Here is a 16,187-nt window from a genome sequence, read left to right as displayed (position 1 = left end):
ACACTGAAGTTGGACTTGGCAAACCAATGGAAAAGAGCACCAGGAGAACTCACAAGATTCAGATACCCACTCATTCAGACATTCAGGAGTCCCATAAAATACTAACCTGAAAGCTATAATATACACCCAGAGGACCTGGTACCAGCCGCGCAGACCCTGTGTTTGCTGCTTCGGTCTCATATGATCCTTTCTCAGTTGTTTCAGAGGTTTGGTTCTTCTGTCCTTCAAGCCCTCTGGTTCTTCCACTCTTTTTGCCTCCTCTTCTGCAGTGTTCCCTGAGCTCTGAGAAATTTAAATAAGACATCCCATTTAGAACTGAGTGTTTCATGGCTCTCACTTTCTGCACAATGTCTGGCTGTAGTCTATGTATTTGTTCCCATTTACTGCAGAAGGAAACTTCTCTGATGCTGATGCTCGCTAAGTAAGACACTGATCAGTGAGTATAGCAGGTATCATTTGGAGTCGTTTATTGCTGCTTTATTCTTTTAAAAACAGTAGGATTTGAATTTACCTTAGGTCTCTTAGCTATTTAGTCTTTGAGTCATGGCCACTCAAACCCTGTTGGGTATGGATTTAATCTTATGGAATGAGCCTTAAGTCAAATCTGACACTGGTTGGCTATTCCCATAAGTTGTATGCCACCATTGCCCTAGTGTGTCTTGTTGGCAGGATATATTGTAGGTCAAAGGTTTTCTGGCTGGGTTGGTGCTTTCTCATTTTGGTAGCCTACAGATTATCTCTCCACACCAAAGACACCAGAACATACAGGTAAAGGTTCTATGTAGACGCCAGCCTGTCCTCTCCATGTTCAATTAAGTTGTGTACAAATAATGAGGGAGATGGAGTCCCTACTGGCCATCTCTTGTCTTCAAACACAGCTTCAAGTACTAGGACTGAGTTACACCCAATTGAGTTGTTGACCAATGGATTCCATGGAAATCCAAAGCAGTTCAGGCTGTTGCCAAGATGGTAGAAAGTATCTGTATCTCATCTTTAAGATTCTGTGCATTTGTCTATCATTGAATAGATTTATATTTTTGCAGAAAATCTTTTCTTGATTGCCAATGTGATAGCTGGAGCAAGGTCAGGGTCCCAACCTTGTTTTCCAAATAGTGGGCCATTCTTGCCAGTGCAGAACTTCCTCCCTGTTCTCCTGACCCAGGCTTCTTCCTGAACTGGAACTCTGGTCAATCTATTGTTCTCTTATTTTCTACCACTCTTAAAAAGATTAACTTAATCCAGGGAGCCAGCTAGAATTCCTATCTTTTCCACCTTCCTCTTAGGCCCCACCAGACACTGTCTTGCTTCCTCTACCCAGCCTCATAGGCTTTTTTCAACCCCTCATACTCTTCTGCATTTCCTTTACTGAGGCTTTTCCACCACTGATACCTCCCTCCATACTTTCCTTATACACCCCATTCAACTCACTCATTTCCCTGTATTGCTCAGATCTAAGTCTTGATGTCTCCCCATGACATCAGGAGCAAGTCCATTCTTCTTCTTCTTCTTCTTCTTCTTCTTCTTCTTCTTCTTCTTCTTCTTCTTCTTCTTCTTCTTCTTCTTCTTCTTCTTCTTCTTCTTCTTCTTCTTCTTCTTTTCCTTCTCCTTCTCATCATCATTATTATTATTATTATTGTTATCATCACATCCTACAGTTTAACAAGTCACACAATTGTTAACTGAATAATAGCAATAAACATTATAATAATAACATCCTGCTAGGTATGATAGCTTACACACACATTTCCAGCTTGAGGAGAAAAGGAATATCTCAGTTCTAAGAATAGTCTGAATTACAAGAAAGATACTAGAAGAGAAAGAGAGAGACAGAGAAAGAGTTGGAAACAGACAGAAAGACAGAGAGATGGAAACATACACACACAGAGGGAGACAGAAAGACAGAGAGAGAGGCATATATATATATTTATGATATATATTTAGTTATGATATCAACCTTGTGGAGAATATGCTAGTATCCTTATTTTATAGAAAGTGTAATGTTAAGTTGGGAGCATCACCCTATCCCTTGGCCTGGGAAGTTGCATTGGTCTGGATTCCACTCCCAGACTGCCAAGTGCTGACCCCTCCCCCAGCGAAGGTCAGGAGTGCTCTTTCTCTGCCCGCCCCACCCTCATGCTCCTGGCTACCTGAGAGTGCTGAGGGCTGCATTTATTAAACGCGGGCATTTTTAATTCGGTCTAATCTGGTTTGATTGGAGTTCTTTGCACCGGTGGAGCGGCCCGTCTTAAGAATTTTTTTAACTTGGATAACCGAAATACAGCAGGTTAAGGGACTAATTTGAATGGCAGTCCTAAGATTTGAACCGTGAACGATGGGATGCAGGGTGAGTGCCATTTCTTGTTTGTTGAATAAGTGCATGAATCTCTAGCCTGGGTTTGACTTTTGTTGTGATTTATTATGTTTGTGGGATCTGGACAGTGTTGAACGTTATGAAAGGTTAAACGTTTTATGGTCCCACATATCAAGTCATGATGTGCCACTACCTAGGCTATCAGATGGACTTCATTCCTTTATTGAATCCTCACAAACACCATGTAACATAGGTAGTAAATTCCAATTTTATAAATGAACGGTAAGAGCCTCTGAGGCAGTGTCCAAATCTTGATTTATCTGCTCCAGGAACCTTGTCTTTCTTGCATTTTTCACGTTTGGAAGAGATAGGACTTAAATCTAGGGCCTTCTAGGATGCACAGAACTTAAATGGGAGGAAAAAAATGGCACTGAGCTTTAAAAATCAACTGAAATTAATGAATTATGCTAAGAACAGCAAATTAAAAGTCAAATGGAAAGCTCTTATTTCATAAAACTACATAGCACGGCATTGCGAGAAATTAACTTAAAACCAAATATATGAGTGCCATATATTTGCTAAAGACTCTGAGCAAATAATTTAGTAAACAGAAATCCCATGTTTTAGATGAGAAATTAATCTGAATGCTATGTCAAATCTTCTGTAATTCATAGTTACAAATTGACTCAATTTTACTAAAAGCTTCACTTTTTAAAATAGTGATACTAGTCAAGATATTTAATGATACAACCAATAAACCAATAACCTAACACTATGAAATCACAATAACCATTCTAGATGGTGTATTGGCACATAATGCGATAAATGGCTTCAGGCAGAAACTTCAGCTAGATATCCAAAAGATATACACTTTTGATATGTATTTAATGTGGCTTCGTAAAAATTGATAGAAAATAAGAATATACATTCAGCAAATACCATTGACAGAACTGGCTCACAATATAAAAAAAAAACAAAAACAAACAAACAAAAAAAACTGATCTGGGACCCTCGACCTTGCCGTAAATGACACATTGAGAGCTGAGAAAAGAATTACCCACAAAATTCAAATCTGTTCAATGATGGAAGGTTATATAATAATCTTAATTAAAGTTTAAAGACAGTATTAAAAGCCATACTTTCCTGTAATAAAGGAAAACTCCCCTCTGTAAGTGGAGTGAATACAGCAATATTAAAAAGAATAGATCACTTTAATGTTTTTAAAGGAGGAGACAAAGAAATGTTGTAAGGCATCAGGCCAGTATGCAAATGGTGGCAAGGAGAGCTTTATTCTCTTTGCCATCCACTGTGTTCTAAATTCTACCCATCCAACATGCTACTTTTGTAATCAGAAAAAAATAAACATATCTAAAGCCAACTCATAGGGTCTGAAGACTGTGACCTGCTGGGTCAGAGTGGCATTTAGGTCTCCCTTTTCTGTTGAACTGGGAAATAGAAAGGGAAATTTAAATTTGTCTATAGATGAGGTATCTTCATCGTGCTTTCAAGAAAGAAAACTTCACTATTCATCAACGTTTTTATACAAACTTTCAAATCAAAATTTGTCTCCTCTGTACAGGATCTAAGATAGATAATTATGTAGAAAATGCAAATGATTGGATTTAATCAAGCAGCCTTTTCTTTGTTTGGGGACTTAGGGATCTAGGTATGAAATAACTTAGTCTTCTCAATGTCTTTCTTTTAAACTGACTGTTTTGCCCGAAAATACACTCTTAATCTTATTTGCTACTTACCTGAGGGTTTTCAGTGCCTCAGACACCCTGGGGCATTGCTGGAAAATTCAACACCTGAAGGGGACACCTGGCACCTGCCTGAAGCACTTCCCATTTCCTGCCAGACACAAAGGAAGGACTTATTGTAGACTGGAGAGCTCTTCAGTGCCTGATTTACAAGTGTCTCCTGGTGTGTCTGTCCACAGGCTACTGGGAGCCTGCTCCCTTCAGCTACAGCAGCTAAATTACAGAAGAATGAATATAGAGGACAGGAGATCCTCAGCCAAGGACCCTTATCTTCTCATTTCCTCTGCCCCTTGTAAATGGATAAGGCAGAGGTTCAAATTACTTCATTAGTTCAAAACATTTGTTTTTACCGGTCCTCAACAAGTCTGCCACAGAATTCATAAAGCAGAATCTTGGGTGGAAATTCCCTTATAAGTTGGATAATACTTACCTGCAGAAATTCATAGAGACATCCATAGATAAGCATACTTACTAGGCTACAGTGTTCCACCTTTATAAATAATCTATTTGTAGTCTAGTTACCTTTGAGTCTTCTAATAAATATTTAGTTATCTTTTCTGTTTGTGGTGGTTTGAAAGAAAATGGCCCCTAAAAAAGTGTCATGATTAGGAGGTGTGGCTTTGTTAATGTGGATATGGCATTTTTAGAGAAAGCATGTCACTATGGGGTCAGGCTTTGAGGTTTCTTATGTTCAGGATACTGCCCAGTGTCTCAGTCAACTTCCTGTTGCCTGCAAGATGTAGGACTCTCAGCTATTCCTGCAGTACCATGTCTGCCTTCATATGACCACAATCCCTGCCATGATAATAAAGGAATAAGCTTCTGAAAATGTAAGTGAGCTCCCTTAGTGAAATGTTTACATTATAAAAGTTGACATGGTCGTGATGTCGTTTTACTGTAATAGAAAACCCTAACTAAGACAATGACTGACTGACTGACATTAGGATGACTGGGTGTTGGGTCCTCTCTGTAGCTAACTGTTCCTTTTTGTCAACACGATTTTCTTCTGAGCTCAGGGATCAAGTTTTCCTTACTTTGTAGTTGGGGTCTCACACTCCTCATGTGTATCTTAGTGCCCAAAAGACATTCCTATGTCTCATGTTTCTGCATGTTCTCTTTATTCTATCTTTGAGCTCAATACACACCCAGTAAAAGATGACCTACCCTGTCAACTCAACAGCTTGGCTGCTCTTGAGAGAACAGTGTTTTAGGAACACTGAGGTTCCTAATGGTTTAAAAGTCACTGTTAAAGATATCCGGCGGAAATGAAAAGAGGACACAAAGCACGAAAGCACCAACGTAGGAGTTTATTAAGAGGGTTTTGCGCTCACAAGCTCGGGAGGAAACGATGTGTACAGAAAAAGGTAGAAGTGGCTAGTCCCACTTTTAAAGGCTTCCTAGCACATGCTCACGAGGGGAAAGACATGCCTACATCAGACGCTGATGACAGGCGACATGCATCAGACGCTGATGACGCAGATGGCGGACGACCCACACATGCGCGCCAGCTTCAGAACCTGGAAGTGCAGCCTTAATGGTGGCTAAAAGAATTACAACTGTGTTCTGCAATCACAGCCTCTGTGTGCTGTGTTACAGAAGGCACATGTGACACATTACTGTCATGATCGTGGTGGCGTTGAGTAAGGGCTTTGGAACTCTTGTGAAATTCAGAATGACTCTTAAATTCTCTCCCTGATACATTTATTCATGGCAGGCTCACAAATGCTCCTCTCCTCTCACCAGTCTCTCAGCAGCAACTTCGAGGAAATGGTTTAATTATTTAAAACACTTGCTGCACACTTAAGAAAACACCAGGGAGGAATGTTCGAAAAGAAACACTTTTTAACGTATGAATTTAGAGTCTGAGAGGATTACCAGCCCAATGAAGACAGCAATAATAAAAAAGAAGCAAACAATTGGAATGTTTGGTTTCCTGTGAGTACAGCAACTGATAAGCTTTATTTCTTCTGTCCAATTTATTTTACCTCTTTGCTTTAAATTGAACGATGTTTACTCTGTTATATATTGAAGTAGTGCATGTCTAATTTCCAGAAAATGAACACAAGTCTCTGAAATTCCAATTTTACTAAATTGAACTCTATCCAGAAAAGTGGGAAATGCATAGAAAACAAAACTGTGCAATAGTAAATGTCTTTCCCCCACCTGTAAATTACTGCCCAGCTTGGCTCAGTGTCTCCTATTTTAACCTAAACAGCGGTTTGTAAATTTGAGCTGATTTTTCCTTTTGGTGAGAAACAATAAACAGTGAGACTCCTTTGAAGAAAAAAAAGCATTTTTCTTTTTAGGAGGATGTCAATTTGTGTTTTATTTCTTTTATTTTAATTCTTCCTGTGTGTTTGTTTGCCTTAGAGCTTTTCGAAGAGAGAGAAAAAGAAAAGGTTGGAATTGGGTGGGTGGGGAGTTGTGCAGTATCTGGAAGGAGTTGTTGGAGGGGAAACCATGTGAGAAAATAAATATATTTTCAATAAAATGAAAATACTTTGTTGAAAAATGTTTTCAATAATTTTTTTTAAAAGAAGCAATAATCATCAAGATGATACACCAAAGAGTACGAAGTACCTGAACTGAGGTCCACATGATATCCTTTGGACTCATACACATTGAGTGTTTTCCAGAAACATAATGTGCACTCAGAATTTTGAGATTTCATTAATGAAAGCATCAATCTTGCTGTACAATAGTGAGGCTGACTTCATCTCCCAACATGCAAGAGATCTTTGTTGCTGTATGCGGTTAATTTTAAGCCATATACTAAAACCCGTCACAACTTTACAGTGGCATTTTAAATGGATGGCTGACAGCCTTTGACAATATTTAGTGCTTTACAGTAATGCATTAATGCTAACTTTAGAAACTATAGCATAATGAAATTTTATAGCCAATTAAGTTCACGAGTCACTGTCAGCATTCAAAATTGTAGGTGAACGAGAGAATCAGATTTAGAAAGGGAAGAGCCAGCTCCTGCTGCTATAAAACCCTAAGCATTACCATGAGAGTCACACAATTGCAGAGAGAAATGCAGCATCCAAACAGCCTGAAACACAAATAAGCTGTTTCTTTTCAAATTTTGAAATATGGTTCAGTCTGTTTGTTGACGTATGCTTTCGCTGCTCACGGGAGAAAGCTTTATAGTGTCTGCTGATTCATGTGAGGCTACCACTTAGTGGACAGCCTCCAACTTTTACTGTAAATGGTAGGATGGTCCAAAAGAAGTCATGTACGACTATAATCCCAGTATTCTGGAGGCTGAAGCAGAAGAATAATGAGTTCAAAACCAGTCTGGACTACATAGGAGACCCTGTTTCAAACACACACCCCTCAAAAAAAAAATGTTAAAAAGAACGATGTGAGCTGGAATATTATTACTCTTCACACATGCTAACTGAGTCTTACTTCTGGCTAGGGACATAGGCAGCTAGAATAGTGAAAATCCTATCAAGTCTCTTTACTAAGATGCTCTAACCTGTAAAAATCAATTATGTATGAACAATATGAAGCTGGATCACACTGAAAGAACAATTAAGGAAAAGCAACTTTGTCTCTCTATTTCTCTATATCTGTTTGTCAAGATGTGTGTATAAATCTGTCCTAGTTATTAAACAGATAATGGGGAATATCGTTATAGACTACAAAAATTTCCAGTGGCTCTAAAACAAAGTCATAATCTGTTGTTTATACAATACATGGGGATAATATAACACTATATTTATTCATATTTGTATGTATGTGTATATATTTGTATGTGTGTGTGTGTGCCTTCATGCACACGGGAATGTGTCAGGTTCACAAGAAACCCCAATTTTCCAAATTCCAGAGGTTAGACAAAAGTCAGCATTCCTTAGGAACTTGTGAAGCTTTTTTCCCCTACCAAAGGAGTCGTTTTCCCTTGCCACTAGCATAAGAGACAAATGGCTATCTGTTGTGACTCCTAGCATACCAAAGCGTTGTCAGCCTCCAGGCTCCCTCAGTATCACAAGTACCTGGTACACATTTTAGAGTCCATGCTAGCATCCTGGCTGCTCTTCTCAGCACCTCTCACCAACTTCCTACAGCTCAGAAACTTCCCTCCCCTTAAGTTTTCATTCTTCTTATTACCTTGCTATTTTGTCTATATGCAGTCTTGGGCCTCTGTCTTCACTCTCTATCTCCCTGCCTTCCCCTGCCTCAACCCTGCCCCCTTTACTCTCTTCTCTCACAACCAGGCCTAATCTGCTGGCCATGTTCACTTTTTCTTTCTGGCCTGGACTCTTCCAGATGCCTCCTCCTGTTTTCTCCTTCATATCTACAATACAAACCTTCTACTTTACCATAATTTGGAACCGTCTTGTTGTCAGTGTATACATCATGGATGTATAGATATGAATGCATGGGTATTTATGTGTTCATGGAGGCTAATGGGTAACTTTGGATCTCCTCAACAAACACTTTCTACCTTAGTTTTTGACACAGATTCTTTCATCGAATGTGGCTTCACTAGTTCATGTGGGCTGACTGACTAGTGGCCTCCAGGATTTTGTCTTCCCCCTCTACTTCCGCAGCACTGGTATGTGTCATAGGTAGCAGCTGGAGATTCATATTAGTTCCTCAGCTTACACAACAACTTCTTTATCAACTATTCCATTTCCTCAGATCCTGGTTACAGGGTATTAATATGTATCTCACATTTTTTTGAATCTGTAATTGTGCTTTTTAATCACATAGTGTGATTAAAGATATACATCATCACAAATTGTAACCAATGACAAAAATTAAGAACTCACATAAGTGTAACTTTTAAATATATTCCTTTGTTGATGGGAAATTTTAAGATGCCTGAGTTTTTTCATGGCCAGTAATTACTTTGAAATAGTTTGGCTAAGGTGTTTTCTGCCAATTGCATGATGGCTGGCCACCATTAGCCTGCAGTGATGGGGCAAAGAAATCTTCCTTTTACCCCTTTCCAGCCAGAGCAACAAAGAAAGGAAACAAAATTAGATACATTGCAATATTTACAGAGGAGGAGGAAGAAGAGGAAGAGGAAAAAGAGGAGGTTATGAAATAGGGAAATTTTTTGAACCCAGTATAAACAGATTTATATGGAAGATGCACATTCCTTTTTAAACAACTCCTTCTGCTGTGCTGTTTTTGCATTTTGCACTTCAACCTTTCCCACCATGCTCCTCTTATACCTTCTGTTTCCACATTCTCAGGAGGAAAACATTTAATTCTTCACACTTTCTTATTAATAGACCATTCATGTCTTTCTGGCTTCTACTTGGAATCAGCTTCAGGCCTCCCTATATCTCTAAAAATGTGATAGAAGGTTTGGAATTTATAGAATAGCGAATTATACAGTTATACCTCTTGATCCACACATTTTACAAATGAAGATTGAGCAAATCATAAACCAAAAATTATGCCTGATATATTTCTTTCAGATTTATTCCTGAAACAATGAAATATCACAATTGTCCGTGCAGGTTTTGCTTTGTTTTAAGTATTTGTTTTATACATACATTTGTTTATATATGTATAATATATATGTATGTATGTATATTGTACAGTTTATAGGTGAATGCCATCATGTTTTCTTAGAAAGACTTCTTAAATATTTGTGAATATTATTTCATTGGGAATCTAGAAGGGAACTCCACACAGATACTAAGTAGTGACTACAAGGACTTCAACTCTTCACAAATGGACAAAAAGGAGGAAGAATTAAAGTGAGAACCCTTGAAAGTCTCTTTATTAAGGGATGAAATGAAAACAACACATTCACAGATACAAAATGAAGCAGAACCACTGCCTCTTCACCCACCAGGGAATGATAGGGAAAGTTCCAGACCAGGTCACTGAGTCAAGGCATCTGGAAGCCTTCCATGTCTGAGACAGTGCTTGACCCCTGACCTTAGTTTTTTATCTGATCAGGTACCCAGAGAAGACCACGTCTTAGTACTAGTCATCGCAGTACTAATGGTTAAATGTAATTAGTTCCCACAATATTTCCCCTTTTTTGTTATATAAGAAGGCTCTAATACTGATATAAAGTAATATACAATAAGAGAAATTATTAAGTATTCTCCAGAAGAAAGAAAAGAAAGAACATGGAACTATAAAAATGGAACTACAAGCAACAACAACAACATCAAGCAAGAAGCACATTCTAGATGGCCAGATCATAGGTAATTGGCAAATTAGAGATTACTCCAATAGTTGTCTTTCCTGAAGAGTCTTAAGTCTTGTACCTAATATGCCCTTAGCTAAGATTCAGGAAGATTATAACCATAATTATCTAGTTTTCAACTCTATTAAAGACCTGAGAAGGAAGGTAATATTACCTAAGTAGGAAGTAAGTACAAGCAAGAAACTTCCAAAAATTGCAAGAGATGACAGAAACAGCTGGCTCCTGGACAGTCACCCAATGTTTCTCTGCAACATTGGGGCTTCCAGCTTTGGGTATAGGCCTAGAATATCTGATAGACAATTTTCAGAAGCAGGAAAATCTGAAGGACTGTCTTATCTCTCTTGGCAAGGTTCAATAGTTGCTTTTCTTTGTACCCTGCTTGTCCAGATGGACAGTATATTTACTGTCAGCAATTGAGGCAAGGGCAACTTTTTGCCTAATATGTTAGTTTTGCCAAGAAGAAAATAAACTTGAGTTGGAGTGTCTTCAGTGCCCAACATCGTCTTGGATGTAGATTGGAGTTGCCAGGAGCAGTCATGTCTTATGTCAACAAAATTCTAAGTTATTAAAAACATTTTAAATGCCATATTCTGTAGGTCTTTGAAGTGTTTGAATACTACCTATATTTGTTTAATATATCCCTGTGCACCTAGAAAACCTAACATGATTATATAAGTTTGACAAACTTGGATGACTACTAACCTGTAATTCTTATTAACCTATATAGCTTAAAGACTAAAGCACCACATTATGAAAATAAACAATCTGAATACAGAAGTATAGCAAAATAATTTTGAATTTGTATCAATATACAAATTACCTTAAACAGGAATAGAAAACTAATTTTGAATTTGTATCAATATGTAAGATTCTATACCAATACAAATTATTTAAAACTGATAGCTGCTTTTTTTATTTTGCAAGTAAATTCAATAATCTACCTTATTATCCTTTTATATCTCTCCCTCCTTTTTCTATTCCATATGAGATCCCTGAGTCTAATCTTTATTGTTCTCCCTAAAATCCTATAATAACTTATTATCAATCCCTAACAGATGGCAGTTATTCAGCCTTGAGGAAAACCAAGACCATCCATCACCCCCTGCTTAGAGGGGGTATCATTTTTCTTAGAATTACTTCCTGTTGTCTGGAAAGATACTGTATCTCTATGGGAACCAGTAAAAGGCTACAAAAATTGTTAAATCTCATGAGGACCAGCTGTAACATTTGTAACCAGTCTCTGATTAATGGGTGAAACTCTCTGAAATTCTTACTAGAGTGGTGTAAAAAGATGGACCATCTCAGCTAGCCACTTGGAATTGTCCTTAGCAGTCTTCAGTCCAAGACTGATCTTTCAGGAGTATTTATAAGCTCAATGGCATTATATGATCCAGGTAGAATTATTGTGTGGGGTCCCATAATTCTTTGAGAGACCTCAGAGATCACTGTTAGGAAAGTTTATTGTTCAATGTGGAAAATTTAAACAATATCAAAATGTAAAGTTTAAATTTTAAGATAGTATTATATCTAAAGAAATGTTCTAAAGGGTCAAAATTAAGTATGATGGAAAAGAGATTTGTGATAAAAATAGTCCCTAGATATTGTTTTTGTTCTGTCTCACACCAGGTGGTTCTTCTGATATGAGACAGACTCTGAATTTTTCTTTTAACAACATTCTTGGATTTAGAGAATGAAAAAGTCATACTCCAATTCCAAAGTTAGCTTTAATTTTTAGTTGAGTCAAGATTACAAATCTTTGAGAGGTAAAGAGATTTTAATTTTTAGGTAGTGAGATTTTACCCTGCAAAGAATATTTGTATCATTAGGCCTGATTTTTCTTTGCTTGTCAATTTTTTTGTGGATAGTTTTCCCTTCTTCTTTAGATGTCTAGATGTCCAAGTTCTTTTGACTTCCTGAAGACAGGTATTTCTATTTTCTTGTATAAATAAAAGCAGAACTCTACCCCAATCCTTATAGGCTGAGTTTGTTTTCTCCATTTTGAATTGCCACATCAGTTGACAAACTATCACTTCTCCTTATTAAGAGGTCTCTCCTGTTTGAATCAGATCTTTATTTATTTTGATGGTATCCATAACTTTTCTATTCTTGTGGAAACAAAAGCAAAAACCTTTCCCCAATGTAACACATATCCTGGTTTCCAATCAGAGGTCAACACTTCTTTAAAAAACACAGGCTGATTTAGCTCAGTAGTGTTTTTCCTATTGCCCAATGTCTCTCAACAACTGTTGTTCTTTTCTCATCAGCATTTAGAAAATTTAAAGTTAGTAAGACAATATATAATCTATCTCTGGGAATCTTTATTAACCCTTTCTATTTATGAAGCATTTCTTTTAAATTATGATTATATCTTTCTACAACTTTTTTCCCATTGGATTGTGTCGTATAGCTGTAATATGACATGTTATAATATGCAAAAATCTATTTTATTTTGCTAGAGACATATATTGGAACATTGTGAGTTTTAATTTGTATACGTATTCCCATGTTAGCCATGACTTCTAAAAGAATGTGATTACAGAATCAGCCTTTTCAGAACTCAAAGCAGTTGCCCATTGGAATCCTGAAAACGTATCTACTGTATGGTGTATCCAAATTCTGTAAAATGAAGCATATCCTTTGACCAAATTTCATTTCTTATCATAACTTTAGGATTACTTCCTGCAGATAATGGAGTTTGATTATACAAGGAACAAGTGGGACATTTTCTTATAATTTCTTTGGCTTGCTGCCAAATGATGGGAAAATCCTTTTTCGAAAATTTGCTATTGACATGGGGCTTTTTTTAAAAAATAAAATTCTGAGACCCCCAGCACAATTCTTACTAATAAGAATGTTTCATCATTATCTTGTGCTAGAGGACCTGGCAGACCTATATGGGATATAATCTGATTATATATATGTGTGTGTGTATGTATGTATGTATATGTATATATGTATGTATGTGGGATGATTCCTATTCCTAACTATTTCGTGTAATTGTATAAATTGTGGAGTTAATTAGGTTTCACCAGGAATGAGTTTATTGGTTTCAATATGCAAAACAACTTCTTCATACTGAGAGTCAGTAACTTTCTTGAGGAGTTCTGTTAAATCCATTAATACCATGAGAATGGCATATAATTCTGAATTTTGCACAGAATTATAAAGAGTTTGAGCTACTTTACTTAAATTTCCTAACCTGCCTAAATTTATAACCTGCCTTTCCTGATTTATTTGCATCAGCATAGAATGTAGGGACTCCAGAGATTGGTGTTTCCTGTACAATGTGAGAAAGGACCCAATTGGTTCTTTTTAGAAATTAAAGTCTCTTGCTTTTGGGATATCTGTTGTTAATCTCTCTCAAAGAGTTAATGTAAGCTCTTTTAATATTCATTTTTTTGCCCATAAATAAGACATTCCTCATTAGTAAAGGCACAACAATTTAGTGGGACCATTACTATCAATTGACAAAGTCTTAATTTTCCATTTAGAATCAACTCAGAAACCTTTTCCACATATGTTTTTAATTTCTTACTCTATTTGTATGATAAAATGTCCATTCCAAGATAACATCTTCCTTATGCTTTAGATTTTCTTCTAGTTGCACTCCAATGAAAGAATTATCTTCACACAGCCATACCATAAAATAGCCTGAATCAATTTATACTTCTAATTTTATGATTAGTAGATTAGGAAGTCATGGGTCCCAAGATATAGTACCTAGACCAGCCTGGCTAGGTTACATTTTTCTGGACAGTATTTGAAACAACGGATTCTTTGTGTCTCCATGTCAGGAGATTTGAGTCCAGCAAATGTAGGGTGGTTCTGAGAGTCTGTACTTGGGATGAGCGAGATTTGGAATAGCAGCTGTAAGCCTGCTGAACTTCACATTGATTCATTAAGCTCAGTAGATCAATGTTAAGGAAACAGTGGGTAACCATCCAGGGCTGAATCTTAGACAGTTTTCTCTCACTGACTTTCCTGCCCTTTGTTTCCTCAGCAAATACCATGGCTTTTTCAGGATTGCTCAGGTCTCGGGCTCAAGTCCTGGGAAAAATCATCAATTCAGAACTTACCAGAGTATCTGAAAACTCGATAAGAATCTAAAAATAAAGAACCAATATTTCAGTTGCTGTTGTCTTTCTTTAACATATATTTATGAGCTGTCTATTTTGTGGTTAAAACTGTGGGAGATAAATTTGAGGCAGAGCTGGAAAACTTGCTTCCCAGGGAATATGATGAAGTTTTGGGCTTAGCAACACTGTCACTGTGCTGGCATTCAGGACGTGAAGGGAACACAGAGACGTGGAGAGGAGGTAGTTCCCATATCTGCATGATATGTGACTTAGATCACACTGCTGAGGGGCCTCTGCAGCCTTGGTTGGAGTCTTGGAGGTCCTCTTTGTGCAAACTTGCTGTGTTTCCTACTTTCCTAAACTCAAATATCCTCAAAAAGAGGTTTTAGGAAAATAATCATTTTAGCTCTGACAGTGAAAACCCAGTTTTAGACTGAGTGTGACTCAGCTGCACCTTGTTTCTGGAGACAAAGCAATTGCAATCGTGAGTTTTGCAGTCAAGTGACACTAATGTTATACAATTCTTATTTCCCAAGATATTATTTTTTCCCAAATGACTTTAATTGATTACTAATTTGATGTAGTATTTTAATCTCTCTTTTAGATTTCTACTATGCCTAGTTGCAAGTATTGACAGCATCGAGTATGTGTAGATTTTGAGGTTGGAAGAAAAGGCATTTAGTTTTGGAGAATGGTTATTAGAAATAGAAAAATGAAAGGGAATTCATGTGTAAAGTGGAGGAGCAGAATTTAGCATCATGACAGACTTTGAGGTCAAGAAACCCAGCCAATGGTATCTAAAAGAACAGAGTGAGACAAATGACAAACAGCAGAAGAAAAATACCTAATGGTCAAATGAAGATAATTAAATAAGCAATTAACTGACTTTATTGCAGTATAAAAACCCCAGCATCAACCATTTTAATGTAACCCACTAAATTTAGAAGAAGTGTATATAATTTTAGGAAAGTAAATACTTACTGTATTTAAAGATTATTTATTACACATAACTGGGATCCATGAACAAGTCTGAAGTACATGCTTTTGTTTCAGATGAATAAAGTTTGGATAGGTTGGGATGATAGGTAGGAATTTCTAATATATTCTTTTCCTTTTTTTTTCTTCTTTTCCTCATACCCTAAGCTCTGTACATTTAGAATATTTTCTCCCAGAAGAAGAACAAAATATTGAGCTTTTAATCAGATACTTGGAAAGTTTCTAGATTGTGTTCTATGTGCCTTGTGACTGTTACCCTCAAAATTCCCAGGTTCCTCATCTTCAAAATCAGACAAGTTATAGCTGATGTCTAATTTATTTTTCATTTTAAAACTTTCTACTGCTATTGCATTTTAAATGGTAAACATCAGCCTATATACTGCAAAATTATCAGCCCTAACTATGACTAAATATGGGTGCAATTATTCCCACTAACATTCATTTTGAGTAGCCTACATCTTTCTAATAGAAAGTTAAAAGAGAAAATTGGGTTCAAAGAGAAAATAAATTGAATGATTCTTTTAAAGATATCCAGAGTCACTTAAGCAAACATTACCATTTAATACTTACAAAATTACTTCTAAATATAGCACTTTCAAAACAAGAATTGATATGAAGTGGAGAGGAATCTTGCATTAGACCACCAATACAGTAGTAGTGGAAACAAAACTAGTTGAAAAAAATTTCACTTTATACATTTTCCTTAAAAGATCATAGGATTACCAAAATGTTATATAGTTATGAGAAAGTAAAATAAAATGGCACTCAAGGAGGAAACAGAGATAATGGTTATATATTATTTCTATTATGATTTTTATATATTCATGCTGCTGGTTAAATAATTTCTGCTCTTTCCAAAA

General features: G+C 36.7%; 1 protein-coding gene across 1 annotated transcript in view; it reads left to right on the top strand.

Moving 5' to 3' along the window:
* Grm8 (glutamate metabotropic receptor 8) overlaps nt 1–16,187 on the top strand; it is an 824,187-nt gene that overhangs the window by 500,777 nt on the left and 307,223 nt on the right. The window lies entirely within an intron of this gene.

This window comes from Myodes glareolus, chromosome 25, assembly GCF_982192425.1.
Source record: "Myodes glareolus chromosome 25, mMyoGla1.1, whole genome shotgun sequence".
NCBI lineage: Eukaryota > Metazoa > Chordata > Mammalia > Rodentia > Cricetidae > Myodes > Myodes glareolus.
This window is presented reverse-complemented; position numbering and strand designations above follow the sequence as displayed.